The sequence below is a fragment of the Apis mellifera genome, linkage group LG2, assembly GCF_003254395.2.
Source record: "Apis mellifera strain DH4 linkage group LG2, Amel_HAv3.1, whole genome shotgun sequence".
NCBI classification, from domain to species: Eukaryota; Metazoa; Arthropoda; class Insecta; order Hymenoptera; family Apidae; genus Apis; species Apis mellifera.
In genome coordinates this window covers 10,847,288-10,862,788 of record NC_037639.1, presented here as the reverse complement: position 1 = coordinate 10,862,788, position 15,501 = coordinate 10,847,288, and the positions used below count along the sequence as shown (strand labels likewise).

At 42.6% G+C, this 15,501-nt stretch overlaps 2 long non-coding RNA genes across 2 annotated transcripts; both read left to right on the top strand.

Moving 5' to 3' along the window:
• The first annotated feature begins 236 nt into the window (after nt 1–236).
• On the top strand, nt 237–15,272 carry LOC113219427. Its single transcript, XR_003306561.1, has 3 exons — nt 237–358; nt 8,613–9,290; nt 9,384–15,272. It is a non-coding gene; the product is annotated as an uncharacterized LOC113219427 (long non-coding RNA).
• LOC107964072 lies at nt 1,274–7,951 on the top strand. Its single transcript, XR_001702219.2, has 3 exons — nt 1,274–1,985; nt 3,273–3,560; nt 3,913–7,951. It is a non-coding gene; the product is annotated as an uncharacterized LOC107964072 (long non-coding RNA).
• Nucleotides 15,273–15,501: the final 229 nt, after the last annotated feature.

Sequence of the window (15,501 nt, the reverse complement as noted above, 5' to 3'; positions counted from 1 at the left end):
GCGGCGGCAACCGACTTCCCCCACCATAGTTGCCTCGCGCGGCCGGTTGCCCTACTGTGGTGGGGAAGCGATGCGCGCGCATCCGGACTCGAACGATGCGAGGAAAGGAAGAAAAGAACAGTCGCTAGTGGGGTCGAGTGTGTGTGAGTTGTGCGAATGTGTGATCGTGTGCTTGCGCGTGGTTCGTAGCGTTGTAAATTTACCGGTTAGGGTCAAGTAGGGTAAAAAGATGGAAGGAAAATCAAAACCGAACGTGGTATCATATCCCGTGTTCCATGCATCCACGATACATCGATTCGATACATCAATAAGAAGGGAAGCGATGCGGAAGAAGTTTTAGCGCGCGTCATTTTTCCAGGTTCGCCATGTTTTTTTTAACCTTATCATCTTTCTTTTGTTCTCCTTATTACGTTCGCGTTTAAATCGTAAAGAGAAAGAATCGCTCTTTCAAGGATAAGAGATTTTTCCTTTCGAGCATCCGATACGAAACGTTCGTGAAGGCATAGGCGAAGCAAAGCGTGTAACATGTAGCAATGAGATCTCGACAGGAGAGAGAGTGAGAGGGAACTCACACAACGAACGACACGCTTGTATGTACTTCGGAACGGTTCGTAAAAGCGCGTATGACACGATGGAGCGACACCCGAGCGTAACTGCGTAGTTTCTGCGAGCAACTTCACGGGGGTAGTTGAAGGAGTTTTGTCAGTATTATATTTTCAGAAAGTGGAATTGTGACTTGGTAAAGTTATTAACGATCGCTATTGAGTAACTCGAACGGTATTTACGTATCTAAACGCATCGTTTATCGAATTATTGTGCGCTACATTCGGCCGCCATTTTTGCAATGAAACAAAGCACGAAATAGATACATCGATACGTCGATTCCGAATCACAAATACATCAAATTTTGCGATATTTTTCGAAGATTCGATAAATATTCATAGAATTATGATACTTGAGTGAAAACGAGAAAACAGGAAATATTGAAAACGGAAGAAGAAATAAGAATATAATATGCTTCTACTGTAAACGCTGATTCACAATGCAACGTTACTAACTGTAGAACGAAACCATATAAATAAATATCGGCATATTACGCTCTAAGAGGATTAAAGACACAAAATTGAAAGAATAACAGAATCGAAAGTCTATATAATAGAACAGTTTGTTATCAATTATATATATTCGTATTCATTTTATTATTTTATTTTTATCATATTGAGAAATACAATTTCAATATAAAACTATTAAAGTATTTGTTTATGTAATTAATTACTAACAAGAAAAATTTAAAAAAAATGGAAACATGTAAGAAATCAAAATTATATTTATTATCAAATATATTCACAAACAGACAAAATCTACAACCAATTATCGCTGTGTATACACATCGTCAAAACAGTCGAATTCGATCATTATTGCGACTAACACGAAATTCATTCTTTCTATCCTTGTACAAATTCTCAGACTTATATCTAATACCATTTCGCAATACCAGTTTTACCGAATAACCATTTTTCGCGATTCGACTTGCAAATCCGCGAATACAAAAAGTCAAACGAAAGCAAGGAACATGCGAGGTATACGCATACGTGTTATCCTAAGTACGATGCACCGATTCGAACAAGCGATCGAGCGAGAGAGCCACTCGAATCAGCGAACGATCGAGGATTATCTGCATTCACCGGGGCAAGTTGACGACAAGGCACAGGAGGAGAATAGATTAATGGCGGGAACGGCACCCAGAGATATTGTCATTGGATATCGGATGAGAGGGAGCGAGAGAGAGAGAGAGAGAGAGAGACCATAATACATAAGGATAGATAGAGACACGTAGAGACGAGTTAAAGGCTAGGTGAATATCCTTCGTATATCGGGCATGGCGTTACAGAGAGATGACATTACCACCGCGAACGATAGAAACTGGAATCGACGAGGAAAGTCGCGATGGCCCATCACATCGATATCGATCCTTAATTTCGAAAGTAGGCAACAATTTTACGTGATTCAATAGTCTAAGTAGATGCATTTAATCAAATTCGCGGATATAAAGAGATGTTAATCGATTGGATCGGCGAAACGTCGATCGAAGAAGAACGCGAACAAGTTTTCCATCCGGTCGCAGATCCATCCATTCGCCCGTCCGTCGGTGATTTATGACCGGCGCGTAGATTTTATTGGGATCTTAATTAGACGGTAATGTCGCGGCTACCAAGTTAAGTTCGCGATCGCTATAGTTTCTTTGATTTCTTTTTGCGTTTGTATTGTATCAGGGAACTAAACGTTAATATTGAACATTATCGAGAGCGAAGATAATAATAGATAAGTGAAGCAATAGAGATACTAACGTTTTAATTTTATCGATTCCTTACTTCTTTCTCCGAGCAGATTCCTTCTGAATACCAATTCAATTATCGTTCTATGGTCTTGTTTAAATATGAACAGAATGTAAAAAATTATTGTTTGAACACTCGTGAGACAGGAGGAGATGAAGTTTGCCAATTTACACAAAACTGTATGATAAAGTTTGCTATTTTATCAGACTACTAACGGACTCTTCTGCTCTCGCGTTTATAAAGAAATCGTTATCTTATCGGGAAATTATCGATTGTTAATCGCAACAAGTAAAGAAGAAAATATATTATAAAGAAACTTTATCAATTTTTAACGATAAAGTTGATGCATGATAAATTTTAAATGTAGAAATTCAAGAATTAGAGAATTCCCCTGTTTATATAATTTCCATTTTTCGAAAATTTCTCTTATCTATTATTATTAAATATCGATATATCATTTCAAATCTACATACTTTTATTATATCGCCATTTTTAAAAGTATCTCCCATTTTTTTTATTATCACAAATTCTTACTCAGACAATTCAAATTCATGATCCATCTGCGATTTCAACGATACTCTCGTAAAAATCTAAATCAACTTGCCTACTCTTGAATCTTTTCTTCGATACCATTCTTTTGAATACCTCCGTCTTTCCTTCGATCAAACGAGAACAACTCTTGATCTCAATATTATAATTTATCAGGATTATTCAAAATCTTTGTTTCATTTTTTTTTTCGGCATTTTTTCGCGTCGCCTAACCACCCTTAACGATCCAGAGAGTTTAACCGCACGGGGAAGTGGATCTCTGTCCCCGGTGGCCCGGCCACGGGGTCTCTCGTTTTATTTCCACGGAAAGCATTGAATCGGCTCCCGGTAGCGGCGAGATTTAAAACCGGTAGCACCGTATGCCCCGACCGGATTGTATATTTTTAGAACGACCGGCATCCTCGCGTGGGCGGACACGCTGGTCACCGATCCAGGAACCTGCGCCACGTTGTTTCCACCGTGCACGATGATCCCCTTTTGTCGGCGGATCAACCTCGTCGCGGATTTCTCGGCTATCGTCCTTCTGGCAATATGGCGTGAAGCGAGGATAATTCGGCGGGGGATTTGGGGGAATCACGGCAACCGTGCTGATTTTTCGAGGAGAAATTTTCGGTGGTGGGATGGCGAGGGGTGAGTCGTTCCGCTTCCTATTCAAGCTTTGTATGGGATTTCCAGGTATGAATAATTTGGGAATAAAAAGTTCGTTCGTTTTTTATCGAAGATAAAGGAAATGAATATATATTCTCTGGATATTGGACAGAGATATATTATGTTAAACTAATTTTTTTTTTTTTATACAAATTCTTTCAATGTTTTTGAAATGTTGCGAATAATTTGGAAGCGAGTAAACTCTTTCTAAAAATTGTTGTAATCAATCGAGAGAAGAGAAAATAAAGAAATATGTATTCGAATAAGTAATGATAAGTCGTTACGAGTTAATAATGTTACGTTAATCCAAAATGTTATCCGCTCGCTGATATGCACCGAGGAACGAAAAAACGTTTTTTGCATTTTCTCAACGTTATAGGTACTAGATGCTGCCATTGCTCGCGAGGTTAATAGCAAGAGCAGCGTTATTAAGCGACGGGTATCGAGCAAAAACGCGTCAGTTGGACGAGTAATTGACCAAGATGCAAGGATACGAATGAAAGTTCTCGGCGAGGTCGTTCGAAGGCGGACAGAGTCGGGAAAAATTATGGACGAGAATTATTTTAACTGTACCTCAACGTTTTCTGATCGTTTGAATATATTTTTCAATACATCTTTCATCCTCCTCGCTGCAATTTTATTCTATTCAGAATATTATGATCATAACACCGCGTGTTCTTCTTGTTTTTATATCATAACTGGATTATAGTATTAAAAAGAAGATACCAGTGAATCTTTATAGAAGATTTCAAACGTAAAGTATATTATGTTATAACGAGATTATTGCGATTTATCTAATAATGTTTCTCTCTCTTTCTTTTTTTTTATCTAAATCCATCGAACGATAAAATTACTGTAAATTTTGAAGAAACGAAACGAGCGAAAAGAAAAAAATGACTCGGTTGAGAATCATATCCAAAAGGTGACTCAACTTATCACGTTTGATGTTACGAATTGCATTTCTTATCATTTTTTATCGGGTCACCGGGTGCGTTAACCCTATCCCGCCGGTTCATCGAACCAGATTTATTGCTTGTTCTGTGCAAATGTCGGCCCTGTCCGCCACGGTGGGAAATTATTAAAATAGCGTAACAATCTTCTGCGTGTCGCCAAGTCAGTAAGCCAGGTCATGAAAACTAAAAAGAATACGGAATAACAATAGCCGGAAAACTGTTTGGCCGTGGATAATATAACCGAGCAAATCTCGATCATTAAAACTACTCTTTAGACGATTTATTTCACAAATTTCCTTCCCATCGTATCTCGTAAGGAACTCTATTGTTGTTTGGCGTCCGTCGAATTCGCTGGCTGGACGAAACAAAATATCCCGTGTAAATAAAGAAGAATATACGATCTATCGATATCTTGACCAAACAATAATAAAAAACGTTTCTGCTTCGTTCCTTTTCGGGATCGAAACACGGTCGTTCGGGACAAACATCGAAGGAGAATCGTTAACTTAATCCACAATCTATACAAATAATAAAGGAAATGTTACAAAAATCTCAATGTTAATCTCAAGATTATAACATTCGATTACGCGTTGTCTTTTTTTTTTTCTTTCTTCTTGATATTTTTTTTTTTAACGCGCAACGTCGAGTTGCGTACCGCAAGAGCACACGCTTTCACTCTTATCGAGGATGGGATACGATAATCGCGATAGGAGGCGAGCAATAACGCGGCAAACATCTCTAATCTTCGTTTAAAGCGGATCGAACGGGACACGGTGGAACGATTTATAGATCGCGCAGGTGCGGGGCCACGGCTAATATACGGCAATTTAGTAATTCTGAAAGCGTCCACTCTTTAAACGCGTACAAATCGAAGTGAAAGAACTCCGCGTTTCCGAGAAGTGTAACCGAAGTCAGTCACGAAAGACACGGAGAGACACGTGCACGCGGGCACACGTAACACGACGAGATTTCTCGATAAGTGAACACTTCAATGTCGGAGGAAATTGTTTCTTTTTCTTTTTTTTTCTTTCCCCCAGTTCGTTTCAGAACGATTTTCTTCGACGTGCCTCGAACGATCCAACACGCTTGATTCCGATAATTTCGATCGTGGTTAGGTGTTGTACAATGTTATTGTTGTTTGTTTACTTTCACTTGTTACCTTCGAATTATTATATCTTTTTTGCAAGTTTTCAACTAATTTTGTACAAAATCAAATCTTCCTAATCGGTCTAGACGATTAAACTTTCCCTAAGAATCCACCAATCTTATATCAAATTTATCTACATCATTATTTATCTCATGGATATTATCTACTACCACTGCCATGATTATAATATATCTAGATTTATTTTTAAGCTGGTGTAGCCCGTATTTCGCGTATGTAATTCTAAACGAAAAATTTCGAGTCAATTTTCAAAATAAAGAAAAACTTTTTTCTTTTCTTATATTATAATCCATTCAATGTAATTTCAAGTATCTTCACGGTCAAACAAATTGTAAAGTTAGGCTAAAATACAGACAGGATTGCGTAACCGGATTACAAACGCTTGGAAGTGTATCGTTTCCCTTCCAATTTAGCAATTATATCGACCATATAACTGCGAAGGACACGACTATTCCCTCCTTTACAATTGAAATTACATAAAATCGAAGAGCGGAAGCATAAAGTTTCGCGAGGGTGTTCGTAGATGCGATAACGAGGCGACCGCAAACTTTCGAGACAGCCGCAAACGCTGATTCGTGTCGTCCAACGGCAAGAAAACATAGAATTGTTGTAGCTATCGGATGACCGAGTTCGTTCCACGAAAAAAAAAAAAAAAAAGAAGAAGGAATCTATTTTGATCGCACGATTTTTGCCGCACAACCAATCGAGGGACGGTCGTAAACATTATATTCGTTAAAAAATTGCGGTGGGTCAGTGGTGTCGTGTGGATCACGTGCCGCGATTATCGATATTGGTTTTCGTTTTCTAGACTGAGATAACGCTGTGATCGATTAACACCGATATAACGCCAAGAGGTGTAATCACAATACTTTTATTTGATTTTCTTCCCGCTCGTGAGAAGTGAAAGTAAACAAGAATGCGCAAAAAATTGTGAAAGCAAATAAATAGATTATATATAAGTATCATTTCGATAAAAGTTTTCGTGGAATCGATTGGATTTAACGTTATGATTTTTAATAAACGATTACCAGAATCTTGATCATCGCGAATCTGTCTAAAGAATTACTTTTCATTTCGTTTTCAACTCGAATTCATCCTATCTTCCGAGAAACTTTTTTTTGGAATCGTTTCTAAAAATTCTGGACGCGGAACGGTCATCGTATTCGTCGAATTAGGCTACTGTAAACCTCAGCGTCGATCCAAGGTCACGAGTAGAACACCGAAAAAACTTCCGAATTTCGCTGTGACCTTCGATCGTGATCGAAGAAACCACGTTTGTCGTTTAAAAAAATACCTTTTCCACTTTTACTTTCCACGTAAAACGAGAAAGAAATCGACGTATATTTCGAACATTTGGAACTCTAATTTTACCTTCGATCGTTTTGACGAATGATCGAGAAGTAAATTTCACGAAAAGAGAGAAAGACAGAAAAAATAGATTACATCAAACGTGGCAAGCTTTACAACTTCCCCTAAATCAAATTCTTTACTCCTGTTCGTGCAAATACAGAAAAAAAAAAGAGAAGAAAAGAAAGAAAAAGTGAAACGAGGAAGCGGAGACAAAAAGGCGGAGGCGGAGAGGGTTTGGATGATAGCGAACGAATGCTCGTCCAATGACTAAAGCCTGGTGCATTCGCAGGTGCATGGACATGCGTTCCCGTTTGCGAGGGCGTAATATGCAGGTAGACGCGCGGAAATCGTAGATAACCAGTCGACGTGGGGTATCATCAAGGTCCGATAGGCAGGAATATAGTTCGTTTATAGACAGGCAGAACAAAAAAAAAGAAAAAGAGTATCATCAGCCGGACTAATCGTGGGACACGCTGCCCTCTTAACGATAACCTCGAAAGAACGGCGAGCTTACCCTCACCCTCATGTACGCTCTGCATGCGCGCTCAATCTTGGCATCGATTAATCGCGATTTATCGCGCAACGGGTGATGACGCCTTCGCCCCGACCTTGTCCAGAAAACGAAAGTAGACTTGGTGAGGTTCGACGATCCACGACGTGACGTTTTATTTCCGCCCGTTCCACGGAATTTCGCTCGTCGCGACCTTGGCTCGTGGCTATCGTCCAACCGCTTGATGACTAGACTACACGTGTTTGTTGTTTCGCCACTATTTTTTTTCAATGTCAAAGAAATATGCTCGGTCGAAAAAGAAAAAAAGAAATATTGCGTATAACTTTTGGGGAGGGAAGAATTATCGGAATTTCATCGATTCGATTGATTATCGATGCGTTATACACGTCGAACAAGGGAGAAGAACGAATTTTATCGATTAGAGAAGCGGTTATTCGTTTACTCACCGTTGAAGAGAAAGATCAACGCCGTATAACGGTTATTGGCTGGAAACGCAGCTGGGACGATCGAAGATTCGGGATCTTGGAATTAATCTCTCGATGTGCGGCGATGATTTAAGGAAAGCACTCTGAAGGCGAATAATTTTCAAATTGTCGGACGCGTTGGTGGGTAACTGAAAATCTCGAGGCGAGATTTATCGGCCCGTGACGGAGGGGTCCGGGACACGTGGCTCCGCTTGTTTTCCACCAATCGGAGCACAGTGCTCCGAGTCTCGCTATATTTTGCTTGGCCAATCCTGGTTTAACCTGCTCACCGCCTCCACCACCATTGGCAGATACCAGGCCGATGACTCGATGCGATCTTCACCAAGAAACCAAACAGAATCCCTCGATCAGTAGCGGCGCGCGCCGCCTGCTATCTAGCGAATAAAAATTCGCGGATCCAGGCGGAGGGTGATGGCATCGTTGAGGAATTTTCGTCGCGTAATTAGCCGAGACATTCCTCCCTCCCCCCTTGCTCGTGCGCGATTTCTGCGACGCAATTTTACCTGCCCGACACGAACTTTGAAACGACATTGTTATCTTTTTTTTTTCCCTCTTCTTCTCCTCTCGCCTCTTCTTCTCCTTCTCCTTCTTCTTTTTCCTCTCTTTCTTTTTCAGAGGATGAATTACAACTGCGACGACGATAGGCGAGGAGAGTGTTTGCTCTTCATCGAAGATGTGCCGTCGTATGTATGTTGACACTGTTGGAGAGAAGGTTTGTTGGATTATTGGTGACTAACTGACACTTGTTGATTCGAGAATTATTGTTAAATTTCCTCGTTTATCTTTGGCCATTTCGACGGGATAACGCGAAAAGACAATCTATTGGATATACAGACAATTCTTACGTAACGCAAGAGGATTACGTTTATTTTTTTAATAAAGTGTTTAAATGGAAATGATTAACGATTCGACTCGTTGCTCGGGGAAGAATTATATGAAATCTTTATCGAAGTTTCCTCCTTTATCTCTCTTATTCATTTCGATAAACGAACGCGTGAAAAAAAAAAAAGACAATCACGAAGATATTCTTACGTAACGCAGCTCCGGAGATTACGCTTATTCCCTCTTTTTTTAATCCCCTCGTTTATCGTTCCCATCCGATATCTCGAATCACAAACACAGGTGACAACGCGTCGTTCAAATAACACGAGGCTCGACGGGTGTATATCGGTCGCGAGATGCAGGTAGTCGCGCATTGTTTGTATGTACACACAGTGAGGGTCCACGCCTTTCCGCGACCATTGACTCATCAAGGCGAAAGGCATCGAAGGGATTCAGCGAAATATCAGGCAGGTTAGTCAGAAGCGAGATGAATCACGTGATTTTTCGAAAGAACAGGTTCGTGCCTAGCAACCGTTCAATCGAGGCGGTTTTCTTTTTTTTGAGGCCCCAGATACACCGCGGGTCCTAACCCAAGGGACCTAACCCGAGGGCCGACCGACCCTCCCCCGACCGATCAACTCCCTCGCCGAGTTGACTCGAACGCGGTGTGTGACGGACCTACAGCACCAACAACAGGAAACGAACCCGGATGACTCACCGTCTCGCTCCGAGGAAACGAAGCTACGAAGCATCGTGCACAGAAACTGGAACGCAACCAACTCTTACCGCGGTTACGCGCATCGCATAATCTCGTTACCGTCTTCTCCTCAGCCGGTCACGCAATCGTCCACGAAATTCACGTGCCTTTCGTGGCATCACGTGTCGCAATCCGTCCGTGCAATCCTTGACAAATGGTATCAAAAGTGGACAGGAAGTTTCGATTCTTGATTGAGAGTTGATTAACCCCCTTTCGGTTAAAAATTCGATTGGCTATCCGTCGTATTTGAAAATTTTTTCGGGTATAAGTAATGAATTATTATATCGAATTATCAGTAAAGTTTCTCGTTTTCTCGGGTACAACGATCGAGCAAAAATGCATCCTCCAAGTTCCTTAACCTCGCGTTTCGATTATGGGGCGATTATGTGTCTGTTGTTCTTCGCGGAAACAGGCGTCAGTTTCTGGTCGAGAAAATTCTCTCCGAAGAGGAGGAGTGCTTCGACCCCCACGGGAAGGAGTTTCGTTTTTGTTAACAAGCCCGCGTGCGTTTCGGCCGGAAGGGGCCGGAAGCGAGCGAATAATTTCGCAATAAGGTGTTTCTAATCGCCTCGCAATCTCGCGTATCCTCCTCGGCATTTTCGTGCACGTGGAATCGTAATTAAGAGGAGAGGAGAGGAAGTGGCCGGTCAGGAAACGAGAGGACGATTTTTCACGGCCCTCTCTCATTGTTTGTTGGCGATAAAACCGATTATTCTCGCGATCTTTTTTCGCGCGAGGAGGGAACGAAGGGAAGACGAAGCGGCACAGGCCGACAATTCGCTTAAATGGAACCAAGAACACCATTTACTCGTTTATCGAGCGTTCGCCGTGCACAACTCGTGCGATCTATTGTATTACCCGACCGATGAGAAAATTTCATCGTGTTATGGTGCCGTTGCGTGCCACGCCGGCCTCAATCCTTTTAATGGCCATCCCCTATCATTTAAATCCCTCACCGGGAATGGTTTATGGTTTATAAATGAAGATTGTCTTCGCCTCCAACTTCGTTTCTAATATTCCTCGCAGAAGTGAGAAGACCGATCGATTCAATTTCAATCTCTAATAATTCAGGGAATTTTTAATTTTTACAATTCCATAAGAAACAAAGCAATCAATATTTAACGTTACGAGGAATCGTTTTCATTTTGCAAAAATGATTACGACGCGAAAGAAAACAAAAAAAAAATAAATAAATTTTCCAGAATCGAAGGGGCTAGATCTTCGACGATCTTCGTCGATTACGTCGAAAGAAAGTCGCGAGAGTAGAAAGATCCATAAATCGCTGCGACAGCGGCGCGACTCGCAGGCCGGACAGGCATAGAGAGCCAGACAGTCGCCAGGCAGACGGACACCAGACGGAGACGGTGAGAGCACTTTTTCCCTTTTTTTTTTTTTCTTTTTTCCACCTCTTTAAGAGGGCCTCAATATTCTTATTGGGCATCGGCGGCGTCTACATCCTCAGGAGCTCGTTTTCCTTTTTTTTTTTTTATTATTATCATTATTTTTTCCAGACTCCGAGCCCACTAGGGGCCCGGTTTCGAAATTGTACTTTTTATTGACCGCGCTCTCTAAACGATGTAAAACTTACATCTACGTATGATTAAATTTAACCTCGTATAAGCCACCTCTCATAAATAATTCAGCTTGAAAAATTCAAATTAAATATCGTCTCTTTCTCGATCCTTGTATTATACCGATTGAATAATTATTAAAATACACATTTTTACGAGGATTACGAGAAAGAAAATGGAGCTCGAGTAAGAGATTTGTTTTATTCCACGAATATTATCAATTACACTTTTGTTATTGAAATTTTGCGCAAATTATACGTTTCGTGGTCTAATAATTCCGAACGTGATACAGCTCGAAGATTCAAATTAAATGGATGAAAAGAAAAAAATAAAATAAGAAAAAAAAAGGTACCATTATATACGTCCGTCGAACAATTGGAAATCAAGGTGTTGGAAATGTTAAGGTGCTTTTTCCAAAGATGTATGGTTGACAGCAGGATGATCATTGATGCGTTTAGAAACGTAGAATCGAGGCGTCGAGACGGCACCACGAGCGATTTCCAACGGCGCAAAAGACGCGCCCACACCTCCCTTTTGTCCTTTTTTTTTTTTCTCTCTCGGTCGACCCGTGCATTATTTTCTTCCACAACCCCGGTCCCGGATCGGACCAATGCACCTGCACAAGACGGAACAGGTCCCAACAGGTCCATCTGGCTCGGATTCCCCTGCTTCGATGCTTCTTACCTGTCCCTCCCTCCCCCCTCTCCACGGTCTGATTTCAGGCAGACTGTCATTTTTTCTGGAAACCTCTCGGTAGGAGTGTTTGTGTTTGGAACACGATTTTTAGCCCGGTTTCCTCCTCCCTCCTTCCCTCCTTCCCTCTCCTTCGATTCTTCTTTCAAGTTTGTCGAAATTTTTACGATTTTAACGAATCATATCGATGAGAGCAACGTGTATTGAATCTTATATATATCGTTTATATATTGAATTCTTTCGTAAGAGATACAATTTCGTACAAGGAAAGGAAAACAATAGCCTTTTAACATCCGTTCTCCAAAATAAATATGCATTAACCCATCGCGTTTTTTCCTTTTCTTTCTTTCTTTCTTTCTTTCTTTTTTTTTCTTTCCCTCCCTTCCATCTACATTTCCGCTGCATCAACCTGACACGACTTCACAAGCAGGCTGCCTCGTTTACGAAATCACACAGGAGGAATAGTTATCTCCTTGGCGATCGATGCTTATCTTTCACATAATCGCCGTCCATTTTCGTAACCATTTGCTACCCTACCATCCCTCCCCCTCTATCTGCCTACCTCGTCTCTCAACGAACGACACGAGACCGTGGAAAGAATTCGCGAACGAAGGTTCGACGATCCACGACGATTCACCTTGAGTTCCCACGGCCGGGAAAATCGAAGCCCGGGGGAGAGGAGAAGAGGAATCGAGAGACGACGACGCGGTAGCGGCGGAAGGTCGTTCAGATAAACCTAATCTCTAGATAACAGTGTAAATTTGCGGCCTCGACAGAGAGAGAAAGAGAGACAAAGACGGAGAGTTATGGTGCTTGGATCGTCGCCAGACGAGGAACCGCGTCGAATCGCTCTCCTGCCAAGCTCTGGTCCCAAGAATACACGTCCGAATCGCGTAAAATAATCCGAAGCCTGTGCGCGACCTGCGAAGAAATCACCCTTGTCATTTTTCAAGAATCGGGACAAATGTTCCACCAACTCGTTAGCGGAAAACCAATCCCGCTCCTCGAAGCATCAGTCAACACAGCTTTGGTAGCTTTGCGCCTCCTCTTTCTTTCTTCCCTCTTCTCTCTTTCTTTCCCTCTTCTTCTTCTTTTTTTTTCTTCCCTCCACCCCCGAGCCAGCTCGGTTCGCGCGACCGACCAAGGGGATGAACACACTTGTGTAAACGTGACCCGAACAGCGGCGTAGAAGATGACCAGAGGAGGAGAGGAGAGGGGAAAGAGGAGAGCGTCCCTTTGCGGTTGGGGAAGGAGCAAAGTGGATCTCTGGTGGCTGGTAAAAGCTGGTCGAATCGTCTCGAGATGTGGCGGTTTCACATCTGGCCTTGCCTTTTCTCTCCCTTCGTTTTCGTTAGGAATACGGCCGTGAAAAGATCCTCGGCCGCGTCACGTAATAAATGGCATGGGGCCCCGAAAACTGGTCCCTCTCCTCGCCGTGGCCCCTATCTTTATGAGATCTCCTCGTGAAGGTGGACAAAAAGGATCCTCCCCACCCCCGTGGCCCGAAGGGGACCCGGGTTCCTGGAATTCGTCCAGGTTTTCTGAGACTTTAGGGCCCCTTACCGCGAACCAGCCACTCAGCCTACGAGTTTTCTCTCTCTCTCTCTCTCTCTCTTCTTTCGTTTCTTTTTTTTTTTTCTTTTTTCTTCGACACTTGGGAAAAACTCGTTCGTATTTACGAACGTTTGTTGGAGCTTGATCTCTTGGAGCAAGATGTATTTAGATCTGCGGTCTAGTCGTTAAACGATTCACTACAGGTGACGATATTTCGAAGGAAGAAATGGAATAGACACGGTTGAATTTCTCGAACAGCTTGTGGTCGTTACTTCTTCTCGTCTACTCTTCTTGCTACTCGTCTTTCGGGGATGATTAATGAATTCGGAAAGAGGGTGTTCGGTGATGGTTCTCGAGTTGATTTTTCATCGGTCGGAATGACGTTCACGAAACACGAAACGATACCACAACAGATACGTTTTTTTTTTCTCCCCGTCTCTCTATCGCAATCTCGTCATGCAAATGTTTCGTATATCTCCGTCGTATCTTCGCTTGAAATCCCTTCTCCACCATTCCTAATTGTCCTTCTTTCTCGTGTCTCTCGTCGTTAAAAATCATTCGTCCAAATCTGCTGGGGAATAATAATACCCAAGTCCCGTGAAGAACAACAACAAACACACCCCTTTAAAAAGAAAAAGAAAAGAAGATAGGACTTCCCAAACACCAAAGTCAAAGATCAGTTCCTAAGATTCCCACTCGTGTACGATTCGCACGAGGAGAGGCAAAAATCGGTCCATTAGAGACATCGATCCTTTCTGAAGGATCACTCGGTCACGGTGACCTTGGCTGGTCGCGATCAAAAGGAGGACGAGAAGAGGGGAGGGAGGGGTCGCCGCGGAGGTAGAATTAGGACAAGTTAGAACGGTGGTTAGCGTGGGAGGGTGAAGGACTAATCACAGTAATTTCGTTATGGGAGCCACTAGGAACGGGGTCCGCCCCGGTGCTCCACCGCACGATGCATTTTAATAAACGTTAGAAGAACGAAAGAGAGGAAGAGACTCGTCTAACGAAACGGGAGAGAAAGAGAGAGAGAGAGGGGCCTGAATTTCTTCCTTCTCTCGTACAAAGGTAGATGAAACGACGGAGGAAAGAGAGAAAGAGAGGGAGAAGAGAGACGAAGCAAAGGGAGAATCGAGCCCTATGGTGTTGCCGTATGGGAAATCGCCCGCAGGCATGGTCAACGCGCGCATAATCGGTGGGCGTTGCATGGATTATTACGGGAAGCTAAAAAGTAATGATGAATTATTCTAACTCCGCCAAGCACCCGCAACAACCATCCCTCGACACCCTTCGCTCCTCGAGGAAGACGTTCCTTGACCCCGAATTGCAACCAGGGATATACGCAGGTATAAATGCATGCCGTGGAATCGTTTACCGTCCTGCCTTCCCCTCTTCCCCTCCCCTAGCAAGACCCTCGAAGGGAGAACCACCCTTCGAAATTACGGGTTCGAGATCTTACGGTGATTCTCTCTATCTTTCCATCTCTTTTCTCCCTCTTCCCCCTCTTCTTCCAACCTCTCCTCGTTTTCGAATTCGACCTGACCGTCTCTCGTCGCTCGCTTCCTAGAGAGAAGATCTCTTCGAACTCGGACGAAATGGAAATGGAAGATGTATGTACCGTCCAGGATATTTATCGACAGTCTCCAATATGAGTCTAGTTCCTTATCGTAATAGGTATACTCCGGGTCTACCATCACAAATATTGATAGCGGTTATCGCCCGCGCTGTTCTGGAGGCGAGGATAAACGAAGAATTTTATGCTGTTACGATATTGAAAGAAATCTTGCAACGAATGCAATATCGTAATACTTGAGACGTCATTCACCGATCAAGATCCCGTGTATCGATTTCTTTCTCTCTCTCTCTCTCTCTCTCTTCCTCCCTCCCTCTTGAATCTTTCGAATCATCGACCGAAGAAAATTGATAATCCTCGTCGGTGTCCGCGAGGCACGGACGACGCGTTTCGAAGCGGAGGGAAAAAAAGAAAAAAAGGAAAAAAAAAAAAAGAAAAGAGAGCGGACGAGCAAATAAAGTGGTCGTTAATCCAGATCTCGGTGGTCGAGAGCGAGACAGCTCTCGGAGCGGAGAATCCTCTTTGGATGAAAGA